Source organism: Lagenorhynchus albirostris, chromosome 13, assembly GCF_949774975.1.
Source record: "Lagenorhynchus albirostris chromosome 13, mLagAlb1.1, whole genome shotgun sequence".
NCBI classification, from domain to species: domain Eukaryota; kingdom Metazoa; phylum Chordata; class Mammalia; order Artiodactyla; family Delphinidae; genus Lagenorhynchus; species Lagenorhynchus albirostris.
Window position 1 is genome coordinate 71,645,676 of NC_083107.1, and position 15,539 is coordinate 71,661,214.

A 15,539-nucleotide genomic window follows, 5' to 3' on the forward strand; every position below is an offset into this window, starting at 1 on the left:
TATTTTTCAATTCTAGAATTTCTATTTGTTTCTTTTAAAATAGATTGCAGTTTTCTATCTTTTCGTGTATTTGTTTGAACATATTAATACTAGGTTGATAAAGTCTTTGATAATTACAGTATCTTTGATAATTACAGTATCTTGTGTATTTCTAAAGTCTTTAGCTTTTTTTTTTTTTAACTTGGCTTTATTTCCTGTCTCATGGAATGATGGATAATTTTTGATTAAATACTGGATATTGTAAATGAAAATTTGTCAAGGCTCTGGATGATGTTACTTTCCCTTAGAGAGGATCTTTTTTCCCTAGCAGGCAGTTAAAGAGTGGGCAAATCACCTTGATCCTGTCAGAAATTGAGATATTTGAAGGCTGGATTTTGGGCTTTGTGAGGGCTAGTCTCTGTCTGGCTTGTCTTTTCTCTTGGTGTATAATCCTTTAGCTGTCTCGATGAAAATCTAGGTTATTTGCCAAAACCTCTCCTCCTTGGTGGGCCCCATATGTCAGCATTTTTTCTTTCTAACACTTTGAGATTGCTGAAACTCTGATGGGCTTCCCAGCCTTTTAGAAGCTGTTTACTGCTTAGTTTCTTGCCTATCACAAGGAAAGCTTATGAATGAGAAAATTCATTGAGGGGAATTCAAATGTGGAGTGCCTGGCTTGTTTCTATATATGGGACCTTTCTCCAGGATAAGGGTTCCCTATGTTCTGGCTTCCTTGGTAGCTTTGAATTCCAATTTTTGTCTTCTCAGACCAGCAAGGCTGCTGTGGTTCTAGACGTATATTTCTTCTCTGTGGTGATGATGCCCTTTGAGAACTGGCAAATGCCCTGAAGGGAAAACATGAGGGACATTTAGGGTTTACTCACTGCATTTCCCTTTTCTCCGGAATCTTGGCCCCTAAAGTCCTGGCTGCTTTTGTTACTCTCCTATGACTCCAAACAGCTGTTTTCTGCAATATATTTAGCTTTTATAGTTGCTCTCAGCAGGATGGTTAACCTGATACAAGCTACTCTGTCAAAAACAGAAGCCAACATCTCCAGATATTTATTTTTAAAAGTGGTTTCCAGCACATGTCCTGAGGCCATTGCACATTTAACTCTATCTCCTGCATTACTTTGAGGCATCCCCAACTGAGGGCTGGCAAGGTCTTTTGGCATCTTTAACATCATTGATAATAAATTATTAAGTTCTGTTTAATATAATTTATAATTACTATTTTTTAAGTATTTTGAAATTGAGATTAATGTGCTAAGCGTGAACATTCTCAATCAGATCACTCAGTTTACCATAATGCTGATTCTCTATATAAATAAATAAAGTTTTCCATCTTTACTTTATAACCACCCTCTTCCCACCCCTTGGGGAACCCTGACCTGAGCTGATGTTCTGAGTCTCTGAGTCTGCTGTTACGTTGCCATATGACCATGGCCAAGCCTCTTTCAACCACGGACCTCAGCTTCTTCATTTGGAATACAAGGTAGGCGTGGGGAGTGGGATGGGACCAGGCAAGCTCACAGGGTCCTGGCTCTGATGGTCAGTCTGTCTTCTATGCCTTGGTTTGGGGAATCCTTGGTGGAACAATCAGACACTCAGACAGCTCTAAGAGATGGATCGTCCCTTGGACCACAGAACTTACTCCCTTAGCCAGTCTCGTGACTGTGAGGCCAGTTCTCTCTGAGACACGGGGGCTGAATGGACCGGGCTGGGGCTATGTTCCTGGATGGGCAGGCGCCCTGGGCAGTGGGCCTCCTTGGGAGCTGCACTCCAGTATGAATGACAGAATGAGAGACAAATCTTACGCTGCACCCCGGCCCCCCGGCGCTGCATCATTCAGCCACCTCAGACAGGAATTTCAGATCTACAGGTGGTTTCCTCTCAAGCTTGTTCAAAATGTCCCCCTCCTGTTTTTTCTGAATATGCAGTATTGTAAGAAATGTCTGAAAAAGACTGACCCCTCCTTTGCCTGGTAATAGTTTAAGAATCTTCACTTTGGAATCAGTCCCTGAGCTGCACCTGAGCCTGTTTCCTCCCTTCCCCTGCTCAGCTCATGGGACAGTGATGCTGGCTGCTCTTCCAGGCTCCCCTGTGGGCAGGCTCCTGGCTGGGTCTGGCCAATGAGAAGCCCTGGAGGAGAACTGAGGGCCAGAAGAAGGGAGAAGCTGGCATATTTCTCTCCTTTTCTCTTTGCCTGGGGTTGATTAAGTCCTTGGCGGAAGCTGCAAGTTCCATGGCCCCAGCTCCTCATGGATGGGCTCACTGTGGTTTTCAGCATCTACCGGGTGACCGCAGCTCCCAGCTCAGTAACTCTGTGGCTTTTCTTTATCCCTCCAGCTGAAGAGTGGCCGTAGATTCCGCTGCATTCATCTCTAGGGTCCTTTACCATTCACTGTTGTCTTCTCAGCCTCTTTTCTCTCGTGGCATACCAATACGTGTTATTAAATCTCCTGTGTGTGAATACTAGGAGGGCTTGCGGCTTTCCTGTTTAGATCCCAACTAACTGAGTTGCTAAAAACTGTACCTCAAGCATCTTTTTCTTTCATGTGTATCTAATTTAAGTGCCACCGAAACACATTCGCCTCCATTTCCTTGATCACCTCCTAAGGTAGACAGAATTAATTCATTCATTTCTTCAATAAATATTTAGTGAGGCACTACTCAGTACCCTAGCCTAGGACTGTGCTCAGGGACACAGCAGTGAACAAAACGGGCAATGTCTCTGGCCTTGCAGCGTTCACAGCTTTGTAGGCAAGATAACCTGAAATCCTTAGAACAGAGTGTGTTGAGAATGAGACCTCATTGTAACGTGCAGACTTAGGAGGTGGACAGAATTGGGCTCAGACCTCAACTCTAGGCTCTATGATGTGGGCAAGGGACTCCCTACGCCTCAGTTTCCTCCTCTTTAAAAGAGCACTCACTTATTCGGTTCACAACCACTTTACATGTTCAGTGAGGATGCTGTGCTACTAACTTCATAGGATTGTTTGTGATTAAATGAGCTGCTATTAGAGAAAGGGACAGGCACCCAGGAAACAAACATCAAAGGTTTATTTTTAAAAGCAGCTTCTGGGGAGCACACATTCAGCACCGGTGAGAGTCAGGTCAGAAAGGTGAGGTGAGGATAGAAATGTGATGAGAAGGGGTGAAGTCCGAAGCTTGGATGGAGACAGTTGCTGGGAGGAGCGCCGAGTCACAAGGTTGGAATTATGTCCTTGGCGATTTCTGCTGGCAGCCAGTGCAGAGCCGCACGGGTCTGCGTACAAGTAAAAGCAGGTCCCTGGGTCTCCCTGTGCTTTTACTGTCATTGTTGTGATCACGAGCATCATCATCGTCTTCTTCGTCACCATCATATCACCCCTGATGTTTGTTGAATGGAAACCCGTCGTGTTCCAGACATTGTGCTATGGCTTCTTGTGGCAGAGTCTTGGTCAATTCCAGTGCTTTTGTTATTTCTCCTCATCATTAAGACTGAAACTTCCAGTGGTTTCTAGAGGGGGAAAGAGAGGTGTGTGTGTGTGTGTGTGTGTGTGTGTGTGTGTGTAAATCTGCATGTGCCACAATAATTTAAATTTGAGGCAGGACATTTCAAATCATCAAAGATTCAAAATTAAGCTATGCTGAATATGATTTCAAAATTAATTGTGTTGCAAGCTTTTGAAAATTTAGATGCCTCACAAGTTAGAGGTGCACAGGTGTTGGCGGTAGTCAGAGTTCAAAGGGCCTGGATTTATTGCTTGTTCTTTGTTCTCATCCCCTAGGCTGCACGTGGCAAGTCTCATGGTGGGTCTCTGCAGCTCTGGACCCATTTTCCTGCTGCCTTCTTGGCTCCCCTGTTAGACGTTGGTCTCAGTCCTCCTTGTGGCTGTATCATCTCTTCAGATTCAGATTTAAATGAATCACTTACTTACATTTTACCCACAATTTTTAATCATTCCACAAACAACATTCTCATAGCGTTAAATAATTGCAAAATCTAATAAAAACCAGTCTTAATCTCTGGAATCTCATTAAGAATAGGGCTGCTCTTTTTGCTAAATTGTTGATGATTATTTCGTCTGGTTCTGTTTTGTTTGCGCTGCCCAGGAGAGCAGAGGCATAGATGGGGTCACAGAATGTGGGTTCACACACTCAAAAAATTTTTAACCCCCCTTTCCTAAATTTACAGATGAAGAAACTGAAGTCCAAAGAAGGGAGGGGACTTTTCCAAAGTCACACATGAAACTGTGGCCCCTAAGAACCAGAACTCATGCCTCCTGCCTCTTAGTCTAGCACCTCCCCAGCAAGATCTGGGCTTTGGGCTCAGGCATTGATTTATGGATTTTGACGAGCATATCATCAGTTGAGCAGATCACTAGCTCATCAGGCGAGCACTCCTTCACCCAGCAAGCCTGCACCCTCAGGATGGGCACTGTTGGGTTTGAGAGATGCAGAATAAACAGGCCCTGCCCTCTGGAAAACTGACAGGCCTCCAGGGATGAGGCTTACATGTAAATGATGAGATGCAGTCTCCTTAAGTGCTTGCTGTGGTCCTGCCGCTCACCCACCTTTTTCACATCAGCCCGAGGGTGGCATCTCTTCCAGTTCTGTTCAGTACAGGCAGGTGTTGACAAAGCCTTGCCACGGCCCCGGCACTGAGACAGCCATGAACTCCTCGTCCACTATAACGAACAACCTCTCCATCAAAAGGACTCATGTGGTAGGACTGGGAAGTTCACAAGCCAAAGAGAGACAAGGGAAGAAGGCTTAGGCGGGAAGCATTTTATGATTTATGAACACACAAATGCTGGCATCTCTCTCTCTCTCTCCCGAAAAAAATATTCACCGCTAATATTAATAATTATGTCAGCTTTTGTACGGCACTTTGCAGTTGACGACGTGCTTTTGAATCCATTATCTCATCTTGGTGTGTCTGTGGAAGATTGGGAAGTGGGAGAGCACCGAGGGCTGGCATCGTTGGGGAATCAGCAGCCTTTGTTTCCCTAGGGGTCTAGCCCGGCAGGTGGGTGGGCACTATCGCAGTGGGTGGGTAGGTGCTGCAGTTATTCTCGCTCTGAATGTCCAATCTAAGATGACCCCCTGAGTTGCTGTTTCCCCCGGGAAACTTTAGTAAGTCTCTCCAGACCATGAGCTGGAGTTGGTCCGAGTTGTCCTGCCTGGAGCTTCATTTCTCCTTGAGCTGCATGCTTGGCTCGTGCTGGACATCCTTCCTGGCCCTTGCAGGCCACTCTGAGAAAGGCTGGGCTCTGTCCTTGTGTTTGTAGCTGTGGATACAGTCCTCCTTCAACACAGCTGGACCCCCCTTGGGACAAAGTTGCTGGCCCTGATTGCACTTTGCCAAATACCACAGTCCCGAGATTCCTGCTGCCTCGTGTGTCCATGCGTGACAGGCCCTTTAGACACTGAAAGTGGTGAAGGGGCTGAAATGTAAATGGCAAGTATTAATATGTGCAGGAAAAGATAGCTTTAAAATTTTTTTTTCCAGGGGCTTCCCTGGTGATGCAGTGGTTGAGAATCTGTCTGCTAATGCAGGGGACACGGGTTCGAGCCCTGGTCTGGGAGGATCCCACATGCTGCGGAGCAGCTAGGCCCGTGAGCCACAACTACTGAGCCTGCGAGTCTGGAGCCTGTGCTCCGCAAGGAGAGAGGCGGTGATAGTGAGAGACCCGCGCACCGCGATGAAGAGCGGCCCCCGCTTGCCACAACTAGAGAAAGCCCTCGCACAGAAACGAAGACCCAACACAGCAAAAATAAATTAATTAATTAATAAACTCCTATCCCCAACACCTAAAAAAAAAATTTTTTTTCCAGAACTAGTTTCAGCTTGCTTTCTTGCTGATGGCATGAAAGACAGCAATAATAAAAACACAAGTATCGCCACCACCACCGCCAAAAGCAGTCTTTAACCTTGACAAGGAAGATAGCATTATTTCTTCTAGTTGAAAGAGTGCCCCTCCCCCTGCCCCAGTAAATAAATCAATTAAAATACATGTTCTCCTTCAGGTCTGTGACTCCCCTCAAGCGGGCTCTTTTTCCCTTCCTCCTCCTGCCAACTTTTCTAGGAGGATGCCTGCGTTCAGGACATCTTCATGTCTCCTGCTTTGATGGACTTGTCTGGTCCATGCACAGTCCTGCGGCTGACCTGCTTGCCCACTTGTCCCTGGGGTGGCCTCTGGCCTCACCAGCTCCACCACCGAAGCATCCACTGCTGGGGGCGGGGGCTTATGGTCTGTGTTTTTGGCACAGGCAGAGCGTGGCAGTCGACTCTGGGGCTTGGTGGGAGGGAGCTTCTCGGGTCCTGATGCAACACTCCTAGGACAGCAGGAGACGAGGAAGGGGTGCCACCTTGGGCCAGCTGGACCACTCCTCAGGCGCTTCTAATTTCCCACCCTGTACTGCGGTGCCTAAGAGATGGTTTTTCTGCAGACACTCTGATTTCCCGAGACGTGCCCTGGGAAGTCAGAAGTAAGCTGGGCATGCTGGGATTTCCCTGCAAGCCTGTCTGGCGGCCCTACCAATTTCCCTTCTGCCTCCAGAGATTTCAACAGTTAGAGGGAGCCAGTGACCTCTTCCCTGTACTTTTCATCTCTCTGTGGGCTCCTCCACCAGCAATGAAGGATGTTCTACTTCACTTTTCAGGTCATCTTTATGTCACACCCTGCCTCTCTGCTCTATGACCTGCTTTGAAGCTTTTTTTCCACCTTCACTGGGCAACAAACTGTATAGTCTAGCCTGGCAGAAGGGATGCAGGGAAAACAAAAGAACCTGGACCCATGAAATTACACTGGGAGTCATTTCCAAGAAAATCACAGCATGTTTTAACATCAGTATTGCCGTGGATTGCCAAGCCCCTGGGACCTTGTAATTCAGTCACCTACTTTGGATCAAGTCCCTACAGCCCAGCCGTGCCCGGCCAGGCCCTTTCCTCTCTTCACGCGGCCTCAGTGTGAGCGACCCGCAGGCACTTTCCCACCCTCAGCTTTTCTTATGGGCCCAGCCTACTTAAAACAGAATTATTTGCCAAAAATTGGGCTGGTAAATACTCTGAATAGACGCGCAGGCCCAGCGGCCATGGCTCACGGGCCCAGCCGCTCCGCAGCATGTGGGATCTTCCCAGACCGGGGCACGAACCCGCGTCCCCTGCATCGGCAGGCGGACTCTCAACCACTGCGCCACCAGGGAAGCCCCCAGATATGTTTTTAAATAAAATAACATAACACGTTTTTGTTAATTCGGGGACTAACCTTTCACTAAACAGTTAGAGCCAGAGGTGGTCTTCACCCTGCCATTTGCGTACCGCTTGTGATCTTTTAAAATAAAGATGAGCAGTGGGCAGTAAATGCCACGGCTTCATGAGAATCAGTTAACCTGGGGAAGTGGAGCGGGGAGAGGGGTGCTTGTGCTTTATTTTGGGGTAGAGCTGCATAATTTGTTAACCTGCTCTTTCTCCCCACGTATCTATATGGTTGAAAGCTTGGCAAAGGAGGGCAAGGCATGCGTTCTGATAAATTGCATTACAGTGTTTAGCCAGTTTGTCTATGTGTTTGCAGTGAATGTGGAGTCAGGACAGAGTTCAGTGGGCCCGTTGCAGACTTTCAGGTGGGGTCGCGGGAGGCAGATGTACCTACACAGCTCAGGTCAGGTGAAATCTTGCCTGAAGACAGAGCCTTTCCTCCTGTCACCTCTTGCTGGTGCTCACCCATTGCCCTGCCTGCTGGGTCCCCACCCTTGCCCTCTGCATCCTACCTACACTGGTCTCCCTGCTGCCCCCCAACCACATCCTCCCTTCCAGCTTTGGAGCTGTGCTTGGACCCTTTCCCTGCACACCCTCTGTCCTCTGAATCCTCTGGGCCCCTCCCAGCTTGAGGTCTCCTCCCCTCTGTGCTTGCCTGCACTGCCCCTGCACGGTGCTGTCTCCCCAAGAGCTCCTGAAGGGCTGAGTTCTGCCTTATTTAGCTTTTGGCACACGCAGACTGGCTTTGCTGTGAACTTTGCATGTGCTGTTGTCTTTGGTTTTCCCGAGACGAGGGCTGGGTTTTCCTCTCCTCCGTTCTGGCATCATTCACCTTGGGTCTTGACCCATCGTCATGATTGATAACTGACGACTGGGTGATTGATGACCTCTTTCTTTTCCTCCTGACACTAGTTCATTTATATCTGAATCACCGTTATCATTCAGAAATGATTGGACAAAGCTACATCCGAGCAAATCCATGCTAATTCCTCCTTCCCTAACTTAGACTCTGTCTGCCGCCCACGCTTCCCCCATGGCTGGGGCCCTGGGGCCGGCAGAAGAGGCTGAGTCACCCTCCATTCATAAACAGCGAAAGTTGGAGTTGTCTTTGCTTCTGGAATGGGATTCTTGAGAAGCCTTTTATTTTCACCCAGGTTTTCCTATAAAATGAAAACCATGTAATTGTGTCTCAGAAATACACCAGCGTTTCTCAATGAGCCCAGTGCAATTTTTTTATTAAAGGCTGATTTTTCAGAAAAATAAAACTTGGAATTTTTCTGTAGATTTTTACTGGACAAAACGACGTCTCTCCTATCAGCAGAGTGTTGACGATGATGGTGAAGATGATGAGTGTGCGTGGGCGGGGGTGGTATATGGATGGTCGAAACTGGCGGGGCTTCTTCCCTCCCGCTTGTACCTGAGTGTGGACACACAGAGTCTCCGTTTCTTGTTTTAAGCCCTCGGAGCATCATCCCAGTCTTGTTGCTCGTCAGTAATGGCTGTGCTGTAACATTTCTGCTGCAGCAGTGACCTACTGACGTGCAATCTCACTGCTTGATAGGAGCCTGTTTTCCCATTTTGGGGGCGAGCCCACTTGCTGTCCTGAGTCTGGCCGGCTGCCCCAGTCTCCTTTGTTCTCACGTGGTCAGGGGGATAGGCGCGGTTTGTGTATCGGCGCACACGCGATCAAACCTGTGATTGACTGCAAGAAAAGTTGCTCGATCAAACTTTCATCTACATGGGACCAAATGGCCAGCATCATCTGTGAGTTTTTTTCCCCTCTCTGAACTGACAGAGTTGACTTATTGTTTTGCCACCCGGGAGGCAGATACAGAGAAAAGCTTCAAAAGCTTGAGAGATCTCCCCAGGTGATCTCATCCATACCCGTGCCTCGAAATGCCACCTCCACTCTGACAGTCCCTAATTTGCATCTCTAGAAAAGCCTCGGCTCAGAGCTCCAGGCTCCTAGCCAGTTCACAGCTTGACCTCTCCAGGTGGGCGTTACACAAGCATCTTAAACCAACTGCATCTCTAACAGAGCTCTTGATATTTCTCCTAAGCTATTTCTTCTCCACTCTTTTCCACCTCAGTAGATGGCACTGTCCTTTACCTATAGTTCCACACACCAAAACCTAGGAGCCACCTGTGATGTATCCCTCTTCTTTATGTCTTCTCTGCAGCGTGACTCTCATCGCCTTGCCCGTGACAGGCATCCCCTCCTGGACCCTACGAGAGCCTCCCAACAGGGTTCCCTGCCTCTTCTCTGGCTCTGCAGTTCATCTTCCACACAGCAGTCTTTTCAAAACTTAAATGGGATCCCATCACTCTCCTTTCCAAACCTTTTCACTGAATCCAATTGCACTGAAAATAAAAACCGAACTCCTTATCTTGGTTTGTAAGGCCCTTCCCGATCTGCCCTGGGTGTCCGTGTGGCCCTGCCTGTGCCTCTTCCCTGTTCCTACGTTCCAGCCACGGTGGCTTCCTCCTGTTCCTGAAACACAACAGGCTCTTTTCCTCCCCAGAGCCCCTGCTCATGCCATTCCCTCTGCAGGGAACAATCTCCCTCTGACCACATGGCTGGCTCCTTCTTAGGGTTGCAGCTGAAAACCCCATCTTTAGGGAGGACTCTCCTGACCACTCCTGGGAGTATGTTCTGCACGCGCTTTGATATTCTCCACCGCTACTCCCTCTTGGTTTTATCCCCAGCACTTTGGCTTTGGGGATTACTTAGTTGTCTGCTTGTTTAGTGTCTGGTTTCCTCTCTGGGCCGTGAGTTCTGGGAGGGCAATGCTGTATCTATCTTGTTCACCTGGACTCATAGTATTTGACTTGTAACAGACATTGGTTGAAGATACACTGAAGACCTGCAGGATAGGGCTAATAATACGGCTCAGGCACTACCCCACTGGGTTAAAAGAGATCACGGGTATGAAAGTGCTGGGCAAACCAGTTAATGGTATTGGGGATGTCAGTGGTTAACTGGTACATGGTTAACAAGCATGGAGCGGGGCGGAATAAGGCTCCATGCTTGGTGGAGACCCAAAGAGCAGCTCTGCTCTCCTAATTCTAGGAGAAGAGTGAATGATGGATCCAACAGTGATACCACTGGGACAGTAATATAATGTACATTTCCTTATACTTCCCTTTTTGCCTTGGCTGTTAGGAAGCTTACAGGCAAATTGAGACTCAATTGTCATGCAAGAATTAGCTCAAAATTTTCTCTCAAAAACAGATAATGTTTTATGAAAGTCCCTAGCACCCTGTCTGAGACACGGAGGAAGTTCAAAATTAAACAGTAATATGCGAATAGTCTTGGATTTGATTGTAGCTTTGCCATTTTTAGGGTAAACTACCTCATATCCTCTTCGGAGGCAGGGGGAACATCAAACGGTTTTGGTTTTTATTACTGGAAAAGTAATATTATTCGTAAGAGCCCAATGTGGAAACAACCCAACTGTCCATCAACTGATACATGGATAAACAAAATGTATATATCCATACCATGGACTATTATTAGGCAATAAAAAGAAATGAAGTTCTGACACATGCTACAACATCGATGGTCCCCAAGAGCACTACATGAAAGAAGCCAGTCACTAAAGACCACAAATTGTATGATTCCATTTACATGAAATGTCCAGAATGGGCAAATTCGTGGAGACAGAAAGTAGACTGGTGGTTGCCTAGGGCTGGGGGACTGGGTGGGGCTGAGGAGTGACTGTGAATGGGTGTGGAGTTTCTATTTGGGGTCATGAAAATGGTGGTGGTGGTGGATGTACAGCTCTTTGAATAGAGCAAAAATCATTGAATTGCACTTTAAGTGGGTGAATTGTATGGTATGTGAATTATACTTCAATAAAGCTACTAACATTGATTAATTAGAGTAAGAGCACCCCTGGCTCTCTGATGATGTCATGACTGGACAGGCCAATCAGAGTGGGTGTGAATCAAAAGCCAGCTTTGATTGGCCATGAATAACAGGTCCTCCATCTCTCTCTCCCTTCTCTCTTCATCCCTTCCTCCCTCCCTTCTTCACTTGAGTCTTTCCTCAGCATTCTTCTGGAGACCCCCACCCAGAGATAAAGTAGACAGGGCCTTCCTCCTCAAGGAGTAGAGCAGGGTGGAGAGGAGGTGTGGAAAGGATGAGCACAGTCGAGACTGAACGTAACTTCCTCGGCACAGATCGAGTCTCCTGTGGATTCTGGCAAAACAGATCGTCTTTGTGTAGAGGAACATCTTTTGTCACAGCAAATGCTGTTCTATTTCTTCATTCGTACATGAATTCAACAGACAGTTACTGTGCGTGGTGCTGAGGATACAGAGATGAATAAGAGAGTGCATCCCCAAGGGGTGGGTGGGGCACGTGACCCAACTGTGGTAGCTCAGCGGGGTAGGGGCTGGAAGGGGGCTGCTGGCGCAGGGGGGGCGATGGGGGGGTAGGGGTGGGGCAGGTGGGCCTGCGAAGCGTCTTGCGCCGTCAGCGCTGCTTGGCTTGGCAAAGCAGCCCAGAGACCTTGTAGAGGTCTCAGTTTGGGGCAGGCCACGCAGCTTTCCTGGCCCGTTCCTGGCCTCATCGAGGCAGAGGGCAGCTTGGCGGCCTCACCCCGGGTCAGGGGATCTGCTGCAAACTCCTGGCTGGGAGCGGCTCAAGGCCGGAGGTGCTCCTCCGCTGGGGCACGGACCTTCCTCTGGCCCAGGTGAGGCGGCCCTGCTCCTCAGAGCTGACCGGTTCACCGCTTGCACTCGGGAGACAGGACAGGAGCGCGGTCCCCGGGGAACGTCTGCACGCGGGAAGGCTCGCCGGCAGACGGGAGGCGCTGTGCGGGAGGTTCGCCGCTAGAGGGAGCGCCGCGTCGTTCTCCGTCACCCGCGCTGGGCTCCCGGCTGAAGCCAGGCTGGGTGGCAGCCAGGGCTCGGGGAGCGGTTCCTGGGAAACTCATTCTTTCGCCCTTTCCCATTTAAAGATTTCTCAGGAGCAGCTGGGCTCAACCATCCTTAGTGTTGTTTGTCAGGAATTCGCAAAGCCCTTGAGTCCCGGATGCGTCCACAAGCCTGTTGCAAACCCTGGGGCGGCAGCGGCAGGGATTCTGGTAGCTCACAGAAGCTGTCCTTTTCTCCCCTCACCCGAGGACCTGGGAAAAGGCCTCTGTTTGTCCCCGTGGGCAGTCTGGACTGGCCCTCAGAGCTGCAAAGGACGGGCCCCTGGGTTCTGGGCAGTGCCTCAGCTCCGTGCCACCTGGAAAAAAGTTTAATGCTTCATAGGAGGGCGAGATGGGGAGCAGGGCTTAGGAAGAAGTGAGGCCGGGCTGGTAGGAAGTGTCCCTGGTATGAAGACCTGGGGACATGGTAAGCTGTCTCCCGATGTCTCAGACGTGGAGCAGTGCAGCTGATGGGCACGGTGGGCAGGATCAGAGGGGCAGCACCGAAATTTCGCAAGAATGGCTCAGCTGCGGCTCTTCTGGCGTGGCCCTTAAGTCAAGGGCAGCAGAAGTTTACTTGTGGATGCCCCTAATTCCTGCCCTGAGGGGCACCCATAGGTTCAGGTCAGGCTGGCCTCCTGTGGTGACAGCTGATGGCTGCCATCTTTGAAGGCAGGGCTGGGACAGGACGGGGAGTGCAGGGAATAAGCCCTGGTCCTTGGGCACCACCATCATGGCCACTAAGATCTTGGGCCACATCCTCGACCTCTTCTGACCCAGGTCCTGCTGATGGTGCAGGAGGCTTAGGGCTGTTTTCTCTCTCCAGCGTTGACTCCTGGGTCTGGTAGGCAGACCATCCTTTGCAGCCCCTGGGTACAGGCAGCAGGGGTACGAACTGGGGACCGACGTGCTGCAGGAAGCCAGGGCACCATCTGCAGTGGGAGCAGGTCAGAGCTGGCTTGCTGAGGCTCCTGTCACTGCCGTGGTTAATGCTGGTGATTACCATGGTTACCCGAGGCTGGAAGCTCTGACAGGCAAAGGCAGAGCAGGAGAAGGATGTCCTCTCCCTGCTCGGAGCCACACGATTGCCTCTGCCTCCCAGGCAGTATTCTCCTGGCAAATATAAGAGCCTGGACCAGGGAAGTCATTCCGCCACGGTTCAGCTGATCCATGCATCATTGATCACCAAGCATCGGGGGCCTTTGGGGAGCCCTGTCCTGAGCACATTCAGCGTGAGGGAAGCAGAGGGAGTGTCTGGACCCTGCCCTCAGTCTGCTCAGTCTTGGGAGGACAGAGAAAGAGGAAGAAATGGTTTTCGGGTCCTCTGGGAGCTCAGAGTCAGAGGAGGGAAGCAGTTAGAGGAATAGGTGGAGAATTCAGCATAGACTCTTGAGGATACAGCCATGACCTTCTGGGCCTGTGCTTCCAGTACCAGCTTGAGGCTGTGTCTGCACCCCCTCCAAATAAGGCAGTGGCCGGGGAGTCAGGACACCTGCTTTGCCAGTGGTTATGAGCTCCAGCTCCTGCTGGGTCCTGGTTTCTCCATCTGCAAAATGGGGTTAATGATTACTAATCCCCCATCTACTTCAAGCCTGTGGGGAGGAGTTTTTAAATGAATAATTTTGTGCATTGAAATGAGCCAACAGATTTCAAGTCTTTGGAGAAAAGACCTTATTTATTATCATCATCAACTCACTGAGCAGAAATTCCATTTGTCTCCTTTGCCCCCTCTCCAGTGCTGCATGAACTGAGAGCCATATTACCTCGGTGAGATGACAGGGCTCTGCACAGCCACCCAAATCCTAGCCCCGGGGATTCCTGGGGGACTGGGGAGGCCGGCTAGGGCTCCCTGTGAGCTCCGACGGGATTCCAGGGCCAAGAGCAGAGCAGGAACTTCATGTCCAAACACTACAGCAGAAGTCTGAAGCTTCTCCACCAGGATGCCTAGCCTGGGGTGTGAGAGCTGGGAGAGGAGGAGGCCTGCTCTGAAACTCTTTTTCTTTGGTTCATTATCATTACATGTTGACTTGCAAAATGAGAAAAGAGAGATACGCAAGAAGGAAGAGAGAGAATGAAGAAAGAAAAGTAAATCACTTAAATTAATTAAATTCTGATACTCAATTCTGGTAAAATGTCTAACACAGGAGGTCCCCATAAATATCCGAGGGAATGAATGAACTCAGAAGACTGTGATCGGTCTGATGAATATCTGCTGAAGTTTTAAAAATATAAAGCTTATATTTTTAAAGAAAAAAACCTGATGTGAATTTGGGTGCACTGCTAAATTGTGAGGAGGGTATGGAGGGTTCCCACATACTCCCTGCCCTGCACCTGCACAGCCTCCGCCACGATCACCAGAGGGGACATTCGTTACAGCTGCTGAACTGACACTGACTCATCATTATTACCCAAAGCCCATGGCTCACATTAGGGTTCACTCTTGGTGTTGTACATTCTGTGGATTTGGAAACACGTATAATGACATGCACCCCCTCTTACAGTATCATACAGAGTTTCACTGCCCTAAAAATCCCCTGTGTTCTGTCAGACTTTTTTCACCTCTGTTTATATGCACATATAAATACTCTGCCCCTTATAGTAATAAATAATATATTTTTAAAGATAGGATTATACCGTACATATTGATTGAAAACCTGTTTTCTCTCTGAAAAATGTAATGAGGATAAGAAGTTTGAAACACCTCCTTCTCGATAATTTGGGTTTGACCCTTGAAGTCTTTGTGTTATTCAGACAAGACCAGGAGGCTGGAGTAAGGAAGAAGGATACAACGGGACAAAGGAGAGAGTACCCCTGAGGCTGGGCAGGGGAGGAAGCAGAGAAAAGCAAGGGGTGAGTTGGAGCATCCTTCAGTTGCATGGCGCTCTCTTTATCTCTGTCCCCCACAAAAGCTGTGCCCGCCTCCAGGTGTGCGTCTCAGTCATTACTTCCTTTTCCAGAGCTCCTGGCTCCTTGGGGGAGGTCACTCACTGAAAACAAGATGTGTTCTGGGGAAGATACATCTGTATCAATATCTCTATCTATCTATACATCTGTATCTATAGATATCTATATACCTATATGTATCTAAATATCTCTATTTCTGTCTCTTTTTTTTGGTCAGGTGAGCCTTGCCTGGCCTTCCTTGGCTCCTGGCAAATCAGCAGGTGTCTCCTGCATCTCTAAGAGCCTTCCTGCACATGGGCTCAGGAGAGAGTCCCAGGTAACTCTAAGCCTCTAATTGTCCACAGAATCTCCTCTGCCTGTTTCATCTATGCTGACAGCTTCTCCTTTATCCCCCCGGGTCAGATTCTTAAGTGTCCTTGCCCACTCAGCTGTGCTCCAAGGGCCCCCTACTTCCTCACTAGTCCTCTGGTCTCTGCCCATCCTGTCTGCAT

The 15,539-nt window shown here is 49.0% G+C and overlaps 1 long non-coding RNA gene across 1 annotated transcript in view; it reads left to right on the forward strand.

Annotated features, from left to right (window-relative positions):
- The window catches only part of LOC132531379 (uncharacterized), a 32,185-nt gene extending 16,885 nt beyond the window's left edge, over positions 1–15,300 (forward strand). The window contains exons 2-3 of the long non-coding RNA XR_009544077.1: positions 14,896–14,994; positions 15,266–15,300. This is a non-coding gene — a long non-coding RNA (uncharacterized LOC132531379). The remainder of the gene's footprint in view (positions 1–14,895; positions 14,995–15,265) is intronic.
- Positions 15,301–15,539: the final 239 nt, after the last annotated feature.